This window comes from Papaver somniferum, chromosome 6 (assembly GCF_003573695.1).
Source record: "Papaver somniferum cultivar HN1 chromosome 6, ASM357369v1, whole genome shotgun sequence".
NCBI classification, from domain to species: Eukaryota; Viridiplantae; Streptophyta; class Magnoliopsida; order Ranunculales; family Papaveraceae; genus Papaver; species Papaver somniferum.
Genome location: NC_039363.1, coordinates 8,584,428 through 8,600,884, shown reverse-complemented (window position 1 = coordinate 8,600,884; position 16,457 = coordinate 8,584,428).

The following is a 16,457-nucleotide window of genomic DNA, read 5'->3' as shown; positions in this document are numbered from 1 at the left end:
ATAAGTATGCCAACCAAGGAGATTCTTTAGTGCCTTCCAAGGTTCTACGTAGATAGCTAAGGTCTGGAGTACAGGTTTTGTGGGTGTATCTCTGGTAAGCCCTCCCGAGACTATAACTCGGCCACTAGGGCCACCTAGGGGTTTAAAGGCTTATTGCATACGCTAAATGCAATCGACGATGCCTGCGACAGTGAGTTAGGATTTTATTTTGTAGTTTTGATTTGCTGGGGACTAGCAAATAATAAGTTTGGGGGTATTTGATAGACGCATTTATGTGTCTAATATAGCCCAATTGTATATTGTGTTAGTACCCATTTTTGTACTTATTATGGTTTTTTATGTCCCTGTAGGTATTTCTGGAGAAATAAGCTTTTGCGGCGAAATTGGCTAAAAAAATGGTTTTTGCGCTCGTGGGAGAAAATCACTATACGGACCCTCGATTTTGGATAAGGGGTAACCTAATTACTAAGGGGTGACCCATTTCCAGGCAGCTGCTAAAGGGACACCGGAGCTGGATAGGGGGACACCCTTCTTCACGTTTAAAACAGAATTTTGGCGGGAAAGGACTTTGCAGCGGAACTGATATTAGGGTTCGATTTTATGGACGAATTAGAAGTAGATTCAATTGCTGGATTTGTTACGAATGGGCTATAATTAACTAAACAGGCCTGGTGAGGTTGCTGGATGGTATCAAATTTGGCTAGGAGCCGAGTTTGGAAGTAAACAGGACGTTGAGTTATTATCGGCTTTTCTGGAGAAAATAATCAAGGAAGTTACGTGTGAAAGTGCAGTCAATATTCTCCTAATATTCATACACATCAATATGGAAAGTTAAGAGTAACTCAGCGCGTAAGGAAGAGGAAAAATAGCAGATATTCGTGACCTGTAGTTGAAGAGAAGACCGGGACTTGAGGGAAAGGAAAAAGGGAGATAAACTCAGATTTAAGCGAGTTATTTGGAGCTGTGAAGTATATAAGAGGTGGAGAGAGGTGATAGAAGATTGTCGAGAGTTTGGGGAGGTTTGGAGGCGAGAAGAGAGGCGCAGGAGGAGTTGCAGAGAAGTTACCTGCTGCTGCTGCCATTAACACGCCTGAAGAACACGAAGAACACACTTACCAGAACCGTCGTTTTCTAGCAGTATTAAAACAGCAGCGACAGCGACAGTGGAAGCTAAGTATCGTTGATTTCTGGACGCCTTCTGTGGGTCGCAGATTCACTGTTTTAGTTCTTTATCTTTTAATCAACTTTTTGAGCTATAAAAATGTATTTTGAGAACATGATTAATATGAGTAGATAAACCCCAACATTGGGATGATGAAGGAAGCCGTTCTTTACGCATATGGTAATTTCATTAATTCTTTTTAAGACTTTTGCATTAATTTAAAATTGAAATATGATTTGAATTAATTGGTTGTTATTTAATTTGATGATGTATGCTTGGCTTAGGTGTTTTGATACATCATGCTTAGGACTTACAACCAATGTTTTGAGAATCGACTTTGGAAAAATAAGAGTCCATATATGTTTTGAGCTATTATTGTTGAGAATAAATCATTAACCCTTATGTTATGAAGATTGGCCGAATCATTAGTCCCAGTACCTCTCTACCAATTTGTCAATATTTGTATATATATTTTTAAATCTAAAAATCCATTACCTTCACAAGTTCGAGTTTGAACGATACCCCTTATCATCATTACTACAACCACGAAAAATCTCTTATCAAGTGTATGTTAGACATTTGTATCCTGAATCCATCCTATAATTTTCGGATTTTGTGTAAAGCCAGATTATTCAATCCGGTTGGTTCTCACGTGGAAGATGAAGGTTGATGATTCTTTGCCTCGTATTTGGTGGGAGGATGTTCATTTTTTCGTGGTTCCAAGAATGAGTTGAGGGGTCAATTATATCAGCTACAGATTGTATGGGGTAACAAAGTGTCGGATCTATGTTATTTTCGAACTGAGGGATCCAGTTAGCCTGGATTGGGGTGGTGGATATGTTTCCTATTTGGTGAAAGATATACTTTTTCAGGGTTGGTATAAGGGGAGCCATTTTCCTCCAAAGGGGGCTTGTGGACTCGGAAGGAGGGGGTATGTTTTGGAGGATTGGTTGATTTTTGAGGTATTTTCCGTTGTACAATAAGGCCACTAGAGAGTTTGATTTCTCATGTATGTTCCAGATTCACTTCATTATTAGGGACTTGTTATGCTCCTTGCTGCTTCGAATTTCCAGTCCTCCTTTTGATTTAGGTTGGATGAGTTTATAAAATCCTATTGGATGAAGTTTTCTTACGGTGGAGTCATGTCCCCAGAAGAAGTCTCGGGTTATGCGATCCATTTGTGGATATGAGTTGGCAGCAGATGCGTCTGCATAATATGATTTGATGCAGGTGTAAAAGAGGTTTTAATGAGAAGCAGCCTTCCTGCATGATTTAGGCATTTCATCATCCATCCATTTGCTTTTCGAGCCAGTCGTTGAAGGAGGGGGAAAAGATGTGTCGAGATGTTTTTCCTTGTTTAAATTGAACTCCTAGGTAAATGGGTGGGATTGATATTGTTGGCATGTCGAACACTTGTTGGAGCTCGATTATTTGTTGTTGTTCGAGCTTTGGGTGGTGTATTATGGATGATTTTGAGGTATTGATGTTTTGACCTGCCGAGGTACTGTACGCTTGAAGATGGTTTTTGAGGTGATTTGTTCCTTCAGTTGTTGCTTTATCTGCTTTTTATAGCTAGAAGATCGATTCAAGATAATGTTTTTGTGGCACATGCAAATTTTTGTGGCACATGCAAACTGCTAGGAACTACTATAGACAAACATTGACAAACATGCTTGAGATAGAAACGCATGCGAGATTGACCGATCTATGTTCTAACAATCTCCCCCTTTGTCAATTTTAGTGACAAAACTATGAATACATATGGAATACAAAAAAGATAATGAAACTTTAAAAGCTCCTATTCCATAAGTCCAATTCTTCAACATTCCTTGAAATCTTTGTCCTTCCAAGTACTCCAATAATCCCAAAGGTTGTAATTTTAGCACCATCGTTGTTGAAGATCCATAGCTACAACAATGGGAGAAATCGAGATTCTCAATCATTGTTATACAGTGTCATAGTACTATTATGTAACATCAAAGTCCAATTGTATCACGACTTTAACAATAATACTATGGTGATACGTATCACTCCCCCTTAGTCAATACTCTATCTCGATCATGTAAACCACTCCCCTTACACAATGATCTGAAAACCATATGTATTTTTAGTGTGACCTACAATATTTCTCTTCCTTTTTGTCAATAAAATTGGCAAAGGTAAAAGAGCGGGATCATAATGAAATTTCCACAAGAGTCTTTTCATGACTAAAAAGAATAGACACACATCAACTTAATTTAGATGCAATCATATAGCCGAAGCTAATAGCATTCATCAAGGAGTTTAAAGATATAAGATAACCCCTATAAAATTCCACAGCCGCACTCCCCACAAAGATATGACCATTAAGCACAAGTTCAAAAGAACTCTCCCTCATTTTATGTCGTTCCTAAGGGAATAACAAGAGCGACCTTAATTTCGAGAGAAAAGAAGGATTTTGACACAAGTAAACTCTACAGAAAGAAACAACTCTAAAGTACTAAAAGCAACCTAACTGAGTAACAGAGTAAATTTCCCAAAAGATAGGGATAATCATAGGGGCAAGAGTCAGCTAAGTGCTTTTAATGGACCAAAACAACACCAATAGACTGCCGCAAGTGTTGAAATGTGGCAGTGTCTAATGGTTTGGTGAGTATATCAGCCAATTGTTGTTCGGAGGGCACAAACTCCATACTTATGACACCATTTTCATAGAGATCACGAATAAAGTGGTACCTTATGTCGATGTGCTTTTTTCTTGAGTGCTCAACTGGATTTTCAGTGATTCGAATCGCACTGGAGTTATCACAAAAAATCTTCATTATTCCAGTATCAACTCCATAATCAACAAGCATTTGTTTCATGCATAGGAGTTGAGTACAGCATGATCCGACAACAATATATTCTGCTTCACATGTAGACAGGGATTGAGAGTTTTGCTTCTTGCTATGCCATGTAACGAGATTGAGACCTACATAGTAGAAGCCCCATGCTTTTTCTGTCTTCTACACATCCTGCCCACTCTGCATCTGAATAGGTAGATAAATCAGTGTTAGTATCAAAAGTATATGATAAACCATACCCGGCAGCGTGATTAATATATCCGATGATCCTTTTTGCATCTGCAAGATGAGATTTTTTTGGATTTGACTGAAACCTGGCACAACAACCAACACTGAACGAAATATCAGGTCTAGTAGCTGTAAGATACAAAAGGCTATCTATAATAGATCGATATAATTTTTGATCCACCTTTGCTCCTTTTTCATCCCTGTGCAATTTACCAGTAGTAGGCATTGAAGTCAGCTTAGGAGATGACTTATCTAGACCAAACCTTGACACGAGGTTACGTGCGTACTTCTCTTGGGATAAGTAAATACCCTCCTTATGTTGTTGAAACTGTAATCCTAAGAAGAATCTTAATTCACCAACATTGCTCATTTCAAATTCTTTAGGAAGAGAAACTTGAAAATCTTTAGCGAATTTTTCAGAAGTTGATCCATAGATGATATCAACTACATAGACTTGAGCAACGACGACATATTTCCCACTCCATTTGGTAAACAATGTTTTATCAGCTTCTCCTCTAGAAAAACCTTTTCTAATAAGAGATGTAGTGAGTTTCTCAAACCAGGCTCTTGGTGCTTGCTTCAATCCATATAATACCTTTTTGAGCTTCAGCACATGATCCGGGAAATCAGGGTTTTCGAACCCTTTAGGTTGAGCAACATAGACTTCCTCTTTTAAAATTCCATTTAGGAACGCTGATTTAATGTCCATCTGAAACAACTTAACTTTGAGAAAGCAAGCATGGGCTAATAATAGTCGAATGGACTCAAGACGTGCCAAAGGTGCAAATATTTCGTCAAAATAAATCCCTTCAATTTGTGAATATCCTTGAGCGACAAATATAGCTTTATCTCTGACAATAGTGCCAAATTCATCAGATTTGTTCTTGAAAATCCATTTGGTACCAATAATATTGACATTTGGTGGACAAGGTACACGTTCCCACACATCTTGTCTTTCAAATTGATTTAACTCTTCATGCATTGTATTTACCCAAAAAGGATCCTTCAGAGCTTCATCAATATTCCTTGGTTCCACCTGCGAAAGATAACACCCAAAATTGCATATATTTTGAAGTTGGCCCCTTGTTTTGGCTGTAGAATCCCTTCCCCCAATGATAATATTAGGGTCATGATTCCTTTGAACCCAAAGATGTCTTGGAGGGACACCTTCTTGTTCATCAGGGGTGCCTTGGTCAGTGCTCTTCTCCTCATCACTAGAAATGTTAGGATCAGTAATAGTTGGGACAACTTCAACTGATTCTGGAATTTCTTTGACTTTCTCCATTGTCTCAGTTGGAGGAAATTCAGCAGGAGGATTATCCTGACGAAAGTTACTAATGTCATCAATAATAACATTAGTAGATTCCATCATGACTTGAGTTCTGAGATTAAATACTCGAAAACCACGGCTATCAGAAGCATAGCCGAGAAAGATTCCTTCATCACTTTCGTATCGAATTAACACTTACTTCCAAACACTCTGAGATAGTGCAGGTTGGGTTTTCTTCCATACCACAAATCATACGAAGTGTTAAGGGTTTTAGACCGTAAATATACACGGTTGATCAAAAGCATGCTGTAAACACAGCTTCTCCCCAAAATCTTAAAGGTAAGTTTTTGTTATGGAGCATTACCCTGGCAATTTCCTGAATATTCCTATTATTTCTTTCTGCAACTCAATTAGCTTGAGAAGTACTAGGTGGTGAGTATTGTTGAATGATCCCCAGTTAGTCACAAAATTCAAAGACCTTGGTGTCCTTAAATTCTGCACCATGATCGCTTATAATTTTCTTTAGTTTGCGACTTTGTTCGTTCTGGATTCTTTTAACAACAATCTTGAATTCACCGAGAGTTTCATTCTTATGAGATAGAAATGCAACCCATGTGAATCTGGTGTAATCATCTACCATAACTAAAGCATACTTCTTTCCAGCAACAGTGGGTTGTTGAATTGGTTCGAAGAGATCCATATGAATTAAATCAAGTGGGGCTTTAGTGAGAATATATCGAGATGGTTTGTGGTGAACTTTCGTTTGTTTTCCCTTTTGACAGGCACCACATACACCTTCAATCTTTGCATTGATTTTGGGAATGCCTCTAACAAGTTATTTGTTAATGATCGTTAGAAGGCGATAAGTGATGTGACCAAAACGCTCATGCCAAAGATGTGTAGATTCCACCTTAGTCAAATTGCAACGGATACTAAATTGAGTATCAAGAAGATAACAGTCGTTCTTACCACGAGTTCCTTGAAAGATTACTTTCCCGGATTTGTCTATAATGTCACATCCATTTGCATTGAAGACAACTGATGGCCTTTGTTGCATATTTTACTAATAAAATGAAGATTAGCAGTCATACCTTTTACGTATACTACATCATGAATTTATGGCACCGGATAGTTTGATCGTTCCCTTCTTGCTAATATAGCAGCAACTCCCATATCTGAACGTTACAGGGCCTCTTTCATAATCAATAGTCGAGACAAACCATGTGAGATCGCCTGTCATATGTCTACTGCACCCACTATTAAGGAACCATTGGAAAGGAGATATGGATCTTAAGAAAAATGCACCCATACTATTAGTACTTCTGTGTTTAGAGTTTTATGATAGTTTTGTACGTCCTTTAAGAGTAACAAATCGTTGTTTAGTTTTCTTACAAAGATCACAAACAACTTTTAGAATCTTTTGAAAGGTCATACACACTTGTTGAAGATAGTTGGAGGATTCACAACACCAACATATGCCTGAGCCTAGAAGTTTGTCTAAGTAGTTCAGAGTCTCATCAGTTTTCCCAACGTTAGTTCGTTGATTACTATCTGATTTATGACTATTCTTTAAAACGGAACAACTAGAGTTTCTCAGATTCATAGAGGGACTATTACTAGATATTAAATCCTTAAGAATTGCAATTTCTGCAATGAGATCAGTGTTGATCCAGATTTGTTCATCCAACCTCTTTTGAAGAGTATCCAGTTTATCAGACTTTCTTCTACGATCGTTTTTTAATCTTGGTGAAGCGTCAATTGAGACTTTATAGTCCATATAGTCAGATCGCTACAAACAAAAACTTTTGAGGTCTTTAACGTGTTTTCCTGCTCTGATACCAATTCAAAAAGCGGGGGTCTAACAACACCACCCAATATTTCGTTTAAAAATCTTTATGGACAAACTCGAATACACTTTTAAGAGAATGAACATGATTCAATCAATTAAAAGTATATCAACGAGTTTATATATCTATCCTTATTTGATTTCCTCAAACAGAAACTGTGAGTACTAATCAAATACAAGGAAGACTTGGACTGTACCAAAGACCAATGTCCAAGGATCAATCAATATCAATCAACAACCAAAGGTCGGATTTCAAATTGATTAAATCAAACGCACAACCTGTATTATTTCAATTATAAAGATAAAACAATATAATGCGGAAATTGAAATAACACAGACACCAGAAGTTTTGTTAACGAGGAAACCGCAAATGCAGAAAAATCCCGGGACCTAGTCCAGATTCAACACACACTGTATTAAGCCACTACAGACACTAGCCTACTCCAAGCTAACTTCGGACTGGCCTATAGTTTAACTCCAATCAGTCTCCCACTAATCCAAGGTACAGTTATGATCCTACGCCTCTGATCCCAGCAGGATGCTGCGCACTTGATTCCCTTAGCTAATCTCACCCACAACTAAGAGTTGCTACGACACCAAAATCGCAGGCTTAACAATAAAAAAATCTGTCTCCCACAGAAAAGTCTATCAAAGGATAAATCTGTCTCCCACAGATAAACCCTAAAGTTTGTTTCGTCTTTTGATATGAAATCAAGGTGAACATAAACCAATTGACAATCCAAACTTATATTCCAGAAGAACAGCCTAGATTAATCAATCACCTCTCAACAATCCTTCCTGACGACACATGTGGTTTGTCGAGGAATCACAAACAGAGAGACGATGATGTTTGTGACTTCTTTATCTTTCCCATCGGAGAACTCTCACGATCTCAAGCCAATCAAAGATTGTACTCGTACGATAGAAGATGCAAGATCAGATCACACAACTACGAAAAAGTAGTATCGGTCTGGATTCACAATCCCAATGAAGTCTTTAAGTCGTTAACCTGATTTTAGAGAAGAAAATCAAAGTTTAATGGAGATCGACTCTAGCGAGAGCACTAGTATCACACAGACGTGTGGGGATTAGTTTTTCTCAAAGCTAGATGTCCCCTATATATAGTCTTCAAACCAGGGTTTCGTCTTAGTTACAAAGCAATGTATATTCACCATTATATGAAAACCTGATTTAGATTCAAGCTAATATTTCTCAACCGTTAGATCGAAAACTTAGCTTGTCATACACAATTGACATACACATTTACTGGGTTTGTGAAAACCTGATAGCTAAGGAATTAAACCTAAAACTATGGTTATATTTACACCTGCAAGTATACAGGGTCAGATAGTAGATAATGAAAAGCAGGGGAAGTCCACAGGGACAAGGAGGGAGCTGGTGTTGTTTCTACTTTTCTAGTGACAGAAAGTAAAGCAATGCAATATATTAGAATGGGAGGAAAATCAGCTTGCTCACTGATATGCCCCTAGTATTGACTGTCTTTTGACAGCACAGTCAATCACAGGCATACCAGAGCACTGATTACTTCCCATTGCTCAAACAAAACAGGCATCAAGATAAACATGAACAGGAGCTTGATATTAAATGTAACAATCACACACTCAAATTAAATACATGTTGGAGTTCAGAACAGCTAAAATTAACAATGCATTTGAATTGAGAATCATGGAATTGAAAAGATTGAAACCCTCAAAGCTACAGTTCATGGAAATAACAAAACTAAACTATTCTACTGATGCTCTGGTTAATCCAGGCATATTTACAACACCCACACACCCCTCTATTTATACCCAGAAACCCAATTAGGGTTCATACACTATTTCTCCCCAAATCCCCAAATCAGTAAAGTTAGGGTTTTGAAATATCACCAAATTTGATGGGATAACTGCTCCATCTCGTCGACCCACTCTTCTTCTGCCTCTCCTGGTCCATCTCCATGCTTCAATTGCTTCTATAGACTCACCTATTTTATCAATTTCTCACCTATGGTTTCAGTGAGATGAGAGATGAGAAATTGATGAAATAGATGGCTAGAGAGATAGGGGAAATGATGGTTTTCGGTAGGTGATAGCCATGATGGATTTTGGTGGGGGTTGTGGTGGTTGAGGCAGTGGAGTTGGCGGATTTGGTGGTGAAGGTGAGGCTGTTGCAGACGGAGTGTAGAAGATGGAGTCGATGGAGAAGAGATTAGGTGCTGTTTGGTTTAGGGTATAGGTGTTTGGTACTCAGGTGTTGAGCAGGTGAAGAGAATCTTGATGATCAGCGAAGATAAAGCATTGGATGCAAAGATGATGGATTGATCCAACGGCGAGATGGAAGGAAGCGAGGAGCGACCGTTGGATGCGAAAGTACAACGAAACTGACGGCTCAAGATGAAGTTAGGTGCTGTAGTGTTAGACATGAGCTTTAGACTTCGATGCACGACGATGAAGCGACCGTAGGATGCTGAGATGATCCAATCTGACGGATGAAGATGAAGGCGGGTATGGATATGGGAAATGGGTTTGGGTGAGGGTTTTGGGCCTTGGGTATGCCAAGCCCATATCTTCTTTAAGAACAATTCTTCCTCTTCAAGCCCACTTCTAGCCTTTTGGTCTTGTGCACAACATTCTTCGCGGCTTCCTTGTGTAATTCCTCCCGGCTTTTCACCGCTTTTCTGCTCTTTTCCGCTCCGCTATTCATCCAAACTTTATTTATTACCTAAAAATGCAAAATTAGTTAATAAAAATATTTATTCTTGAAAACAATGAAAATACAGAATATGGGTTAAAATGGAGAATTAATGCACAAAAGATGAGTTAAATGCCAAGAAAAATATATAAAAATATGCACTTTTTAGGACTCATCAAATACCCCCAAACCTGAATTTTACTTGTCCTCAAGTAAAACAAAACTAAGGAAATCCTACCTATACCACTGTCGCTGGTCTCTCGAATGCATTTAGCATATGCACTAAGCCTTTTAAACCACTAAGTGTCCCTAGTGGACGAGTGAAGTCTCGTGAATTGTATCTACACATGTGTAAAGAAAGATCGGATGTTATGACTACTAATCACCAAGAGATAGTTTCTCAGGCTAAGAACTGAGGTCGAAATCTAGCTAGCTGTCCGGACTTTACGAGAATTGTGAATGAGTTGGAGGTATTTCACAATTACTCGCGTTGTACATCAATGGCATACACCCTCCTTGCTTATTACAATAAAACAAAAGATGACTCTTTACATGACTCTTATTTACATTGACTACTCTCTTTTATTTTTGGAACAAGAGAGGATGGAATTGATAAATACTTGATTTTTTTGTATTTTTCTGATATTTTTTTTTTTTTTTGAGACACTTTTGATACATATACAAAAGGAAACAAAAAAATACATGACACTTTGCAAGAGGTAGCCCTTTTTGATGCACCCAGTTAAATTCGATGGTTGTTTTTCTTAATGTAACCTCCACCTTCTATCCCAACCAACCAAAGAACAAGCTAGTCAAGTTTCGTTCAGTATTCTAAAGTGATTGGCAATCGTGACTTCCTATCAAACACCTTGAAGATCGAGGCTATACATGTATTGGTAGATCGTGCGCGTGCAAATTTCTTATCACTATGTGAATTGTGCTAGAATCAGGGTGCCTAAATATCTAGACTAAGACTCCTAAAATTTACATATTTGCACAAGAGTCAACATTTCAAGGTAAATGAGCTCCATTTTTATGTTTTTCTTTTTTTCAATTTTTTCTTTTTTATTTTCATTTTTCATTTTTCATTTTTCATTTTTTTCAAAAAGAAGGAGTTCTTGTTTTCAATTATGGCATATTATCAAAGTATCTACTTTTCACCCCCAAACCTAAACTAAACATTGTCCTCAATGTTTCAAAATATGAATAAAATTATAATACAACATATGAAGAGGATCATGTTGAGTAGAGAAAAAGGAAAGAGAATACCCGATTTCGGCGAAAGCAAGATTAGAACTCCGTTATTCAAGGGAAAAGAAATCCAACATATTTCAGCCGAGATCATATTGGATTAGAAAAATATATACAAAAGGAACAAAAGGGTTTTAAGAAATTTTATCTACTGGATTATATACAAAAAATTCACCATACACTAACAATCTAAAGAGTTGAGGATCAACCCAAAAGAAAAAGTGTTGAAACATAGACAGTTTCAAAAACTAAAATTGGACTGAAATGAGAGCGAGAGTGAAAAACCGGATGAATCACCCCTAAACCTAAATTTTTCAACAGGTTTACTTTTAAGCACAAAATCTAACAATTTTAGGGGTGCAGGATTCACAAGGTCTAACTGAAAATGGACTTTGTTTGGGATGGACAAACATGCATATTCCAACTGTGGCTCCTTAAAAGTATTGTATTTAGATGCAAAATAGTCCAAGAGGACTTGAGAGGCACACATTTCCAATCCTAGGTTGGGAATCTTCAGAAAAGTTGGTTTAAAATTTTTGTTACAAACCAAATCTAGGTTGGGTGGAATAATCTCAATCTGTGACTTAGGCAAGAAGGTGACATCTAAGTTTCTCACATGCATGAGATCAAAAGTACCAATATTATCAGTCACATCAGCATTTTCTAAATCATAATCAAGTTGTGTAGCATGCTCATCATCACAATACAATTTCACAAGTCCAAATTCAGAATCATGGTTATCCGAAATATCCAAATTAACATCAAAAGAAACAATATATTGTGGCTTAAGTATGGAATCAGACACATCAACTATATTTTCATGCATATGATCATTAGTGTCAACAGAAGATTCAACATTACCTAAGTCATGCTCTTCACAGGATAACTGCACAATATCTAAATCAGTAGCCTCATCACATGTATATGGAATACTAGAAGAAACATCATTCATGAAGGTCGGGGCAGAAAAGCCTAATGTATTTGAACCCAAAGGTTCCATAACATTTTCAGCATAGACATGTTCTTCTAATATAACATCATCATAATCATCATCATCACGAATACATGAAAATCCTACTTTGTCAAAACCATTAGTGTTTTTCGTCCATACATCTGCCTCTAAAATAGGTGAATATGGATTGACATTTTCATCAATAGGGTATGAAACACTATATCCAGAATTAATCTCATTGGGAAAATCAACATCTGACTCATGGTGATTACCCATATCATGTGGCATGGTCCTAGTTTCCCTATAGGTTTCCCACTGATGGGTTTTCTCTGCAACTTCAGCTAGAAATAACCATGCATCTTTCACAGTTTTATCAATGAATTCACCATTACACATAGATTCAACCAAGGCTCGAGACTTAAAGTCTAGTCCCTCATAAAGAATGGCGACCAGTCTCCACTTCTCGAGGCCATGATGAGGACACTCAAACAACAAATCATTAAATCGTTCAAAATAATGAAAAAGTGTTTCTCCATCTAACTGGACAAAACAATTAATACTTCGACGAATAGAGATGGTCCTATGATGTGGAAAGAACTTTCCGACAAATTGATTTGTGAGTTGGTCCCAAGTGGTGATTGATTGTGGTCTCAAACCGTAAAACCATGTTTTGGCCTTTTCTTTTAAATAAAAAGTAAACAAACGCAATTTCAAAGAGTCTTCGGATATATGGTAAGGTTGTAAAGCCCGGACAATTTGTTCAAACTCTCTTACATGGTTATAGGGATTCTCAGAATCGAACCCTCGAAATATAGGAAGTATTTGTATCATGCTTGCATTTAGTTCAAATGGGCCATCAGTCTGGGGTAAGACGATACATGATAACTGACTTATTATGTTAGGGTACATGTATTCATGGAGACTACGGAGTTTATTCACACACTCGCCCATTTTTTCAAAAAAATTTGTTTTTAATGGGTTTTGAAAATTTGGTTTGAAAGGGTTTTGAAAAGAAAATTTGGTTTTAAAGGGTTTTGAAAAGAAAATTTGGTTTTGCTTGGGATAAAATTTTGGTTTTTGAAATAAGGAGCAATTTTTTTTTTTTTTTTAGCCCAAAATTTAGTTAAGTTTGGTTCACAAAAGAGGCAAGCCCAAAATCCAAAAAGTTAAGTTTAGAGCAAGCCCACTATTAAGAAACTACAAGCCTAACAAACAACTAAATTACAAGCCCAAATAAAGAAAGAAATAAAAATAAAACTAATTATTACAAACCCACAAAAAAAAAGAAAATAAAACTAAAATTATTACAATCCCAAATAAAAAAAAATAAAAAATAAAAGAAATAAAATAAAATTAAAATAATTATTACATGCCCAAAAAGATAATTACAATTACAAACCAAAATAATTACAAGCCCAAAAAATTTGGGTTTGGGTTTAGGCTTACCTTTTTGGAGGGAAGCCCAGTTGGGCTTTTATCCCTTTTCTTAAGTTGCACAAGCCCAGTTGGGCTTTGGATCTTCCTAAACTTTTGTTGGAGAGGCCCAATTGGGCTTTTGTTTCTTTATTGCACAACCCAGCAACAGAAGCTTGGCAGCAGGATCACTACTGCAGTTCAAACAGCAAGCCCAGCAGAATTGTTCAACAGCAAGTGGGCTTGTTCAATTGCAGCAGCTTTTGTTCTGAACCCAACAGCAAGGCAAAAGCAAGAGCAATAACAAGAGCAAGAGAAAGAAGCAAGACAATGCACTAAAGAGGTAAGACAATGCCTAATCAGGAAGTGCAAGAACAGGGACTATGCTTACACTAAGCTAAGCTAAAAGATGTAACTAAGTAAGCAAGAACAACAAAGATGCTTGGTAATGCAAAACAGTATGCAAGAACAGTTAAATGCTTACACTAAATGCACAGAAGCAAGTGAGACTAAGATGCAGTTACACAATGATGCTTATGCAAATGGATGCAGTGCAAGAAGATATGCAAGAATATAAGATGACAAGTATGCCAAGATGATGTAAGATGCAATGCAGATGGCACAAGCTTCAGATGACAAATAAAAAAGTTACAGGACAGAATCAATGAGCTGCAAGATGAGTTGATAACTGAATATGCAGGACAAAACTAGATGCAAGCTAAAGCTAATGATGCATCCATAAAGGCTAGATGGTGCAAGTTAAGAATTCTGTGAGGCTAGATGACAGTAAATGAAAGAATGCAAGAATGCAGTTGTAATGAAACAGTAAATGCAGTGAAGATGCAACAGGATGCACTAAGGATGCAACGGAAAGGTTAAGAAAGGTCTAGCAGCAACAGGCAACAGTTAGCTAGCTAGATAGCAAAGGCTAGCCAGCAACAAGACCTGCAACAGCAAACAAATGCAGAGAACAGCAAACAAATGTAGAACAAAAACAACAACAGAGCCGCTAACCGAGTCCCCGGCAGCGGCGCCAAAAACTTGATAGCTAAGGAATTAAACCTAAAACTATGGTTATAATTACACCTGCAAGTATACAGGGTCAGATAGTAGATAATGAAAAGCAGGGGAAGTCCACAGGGACAAGGAGGGAGCTGGTGTTGTTTCTACTTTTCTAGTGACAGAAAGTAAAGCAATGCAATATATTAGAATGGGAGGAAAATCAGCTTGCTCACTGATATGCCCCTAGTATTGACTGTCTTTTGACAGCACAGTCAATCACAGGCATACCAGAGCACTGATTACTTCCCATTGCTCAAACAAAACAGGCATCAAGATAAACATGAACAGGAGCTTGATATAAAATGTAACAATCACACACTCAAATTAAGTACATGTTGGAGTTCAGAACAGCTAAAATTAACAATGCATTTGAATTGAGAATCATGGAATTGAAAAGATTGAAACCCTCAAAGCTACAGTTCATGGAAATAACAAAACTAAACTATTCTACTGATGCTCTGGTTAATCCAGGCATATTTACAACACCCACACACCCCTCTATTTATACCCAGAAACCCAATTAGGGTTCATACACTATTTCTCCCCAAATCCCCAAATCAGTAAAGTTAGGGTTTTGAAATATCACCAAATTTGATGGGATAACTGCTCCATCTCGTCGACCCACTCTTCTTCTGCCTCTCCTGGTCCATCTCCATGCTTCAATTGCTTCTATAGACTCACCTATTTTATCAATTTCTCACCTATGGTTTCAGTGAGATGAGAGATGAGAAATTGATGAAATAGATGGCTAGAGAGATAGGGGAAATGATGGTTTTCGGTAGGTGATAGCCATGATGGCTTTTGGTGGGGGTTGTGGTGGTTGAGGCAGTGGAGTTGGCGGATTTGGTGGTGAAGGTGAGGCTGTTGCAGACGGAGTGTAGAAGATGGAGTTGATGGAGAAGAGATTAGGTGCTGTTTGGTTTAGGGTATAGGTGTTTGGTACTCAGGTGTTGAGCAGGTGGAGAGAATCTTGATGATCAGCGAAGATAAAGCGTTGGATGCAAAGACGATGGATTGATCCAACAGCGAGATGGAAGGAAGCGAGGAGCGACCGTTGGATGCGAAAGTACAACGAAACTGACGGCTCAAGATGAAGTTAGGTGCTGTAGTGTTAGACAGGAGCTTTAGACTTCGATGCACGACGATGAAGCGACCGTAGGATGCTGAGATGATCCAATCTGACGGCTGAAGATGAAGGCGGGTATGGATATGGGAAATGGGTTTGGGTGAGGGTTTTGGGCCTTGGGTATGCCAAGCCCATATCTTCTTTAAGAACAATTCTTCCTCTTCAAGCCCACTTCTAGCCTTTTGGTCTTGTGCACAACATTCTTCGCGGCTTCCTTGTGTAATTCCTCCCGGCTTTTCACCGCTTTTCTGCTCTTTTCCGCTCCGCTATTCATCCAAACTTTATTTATTACCTAAAAATGCAAAATTAGTTAATAAAAATATTTATTCTTGAAAACAATGAAAATACAGCATATGGGTTAAAATGGAGAATTAATGCACAAAAGATGAGTTAAATGCCAAGAAAAATATATAAAAATATGCACTTTTTAGGACTCATCAAAACCGTGCCCAAACGTGTACGTGTATGTTGGTTCAACATAGTAACCAAAAAGTTAACCATGTTAGCATTTCATATTAACCTTGTTCGTCTTCACCATAACTAGTTCAATTGACTTCAAATGAACTAGTCAAAGAGTTGTTCAATTGCAAGGAAATCTCATGTACTACACAAGACACAATTGAAGCAAAGATGA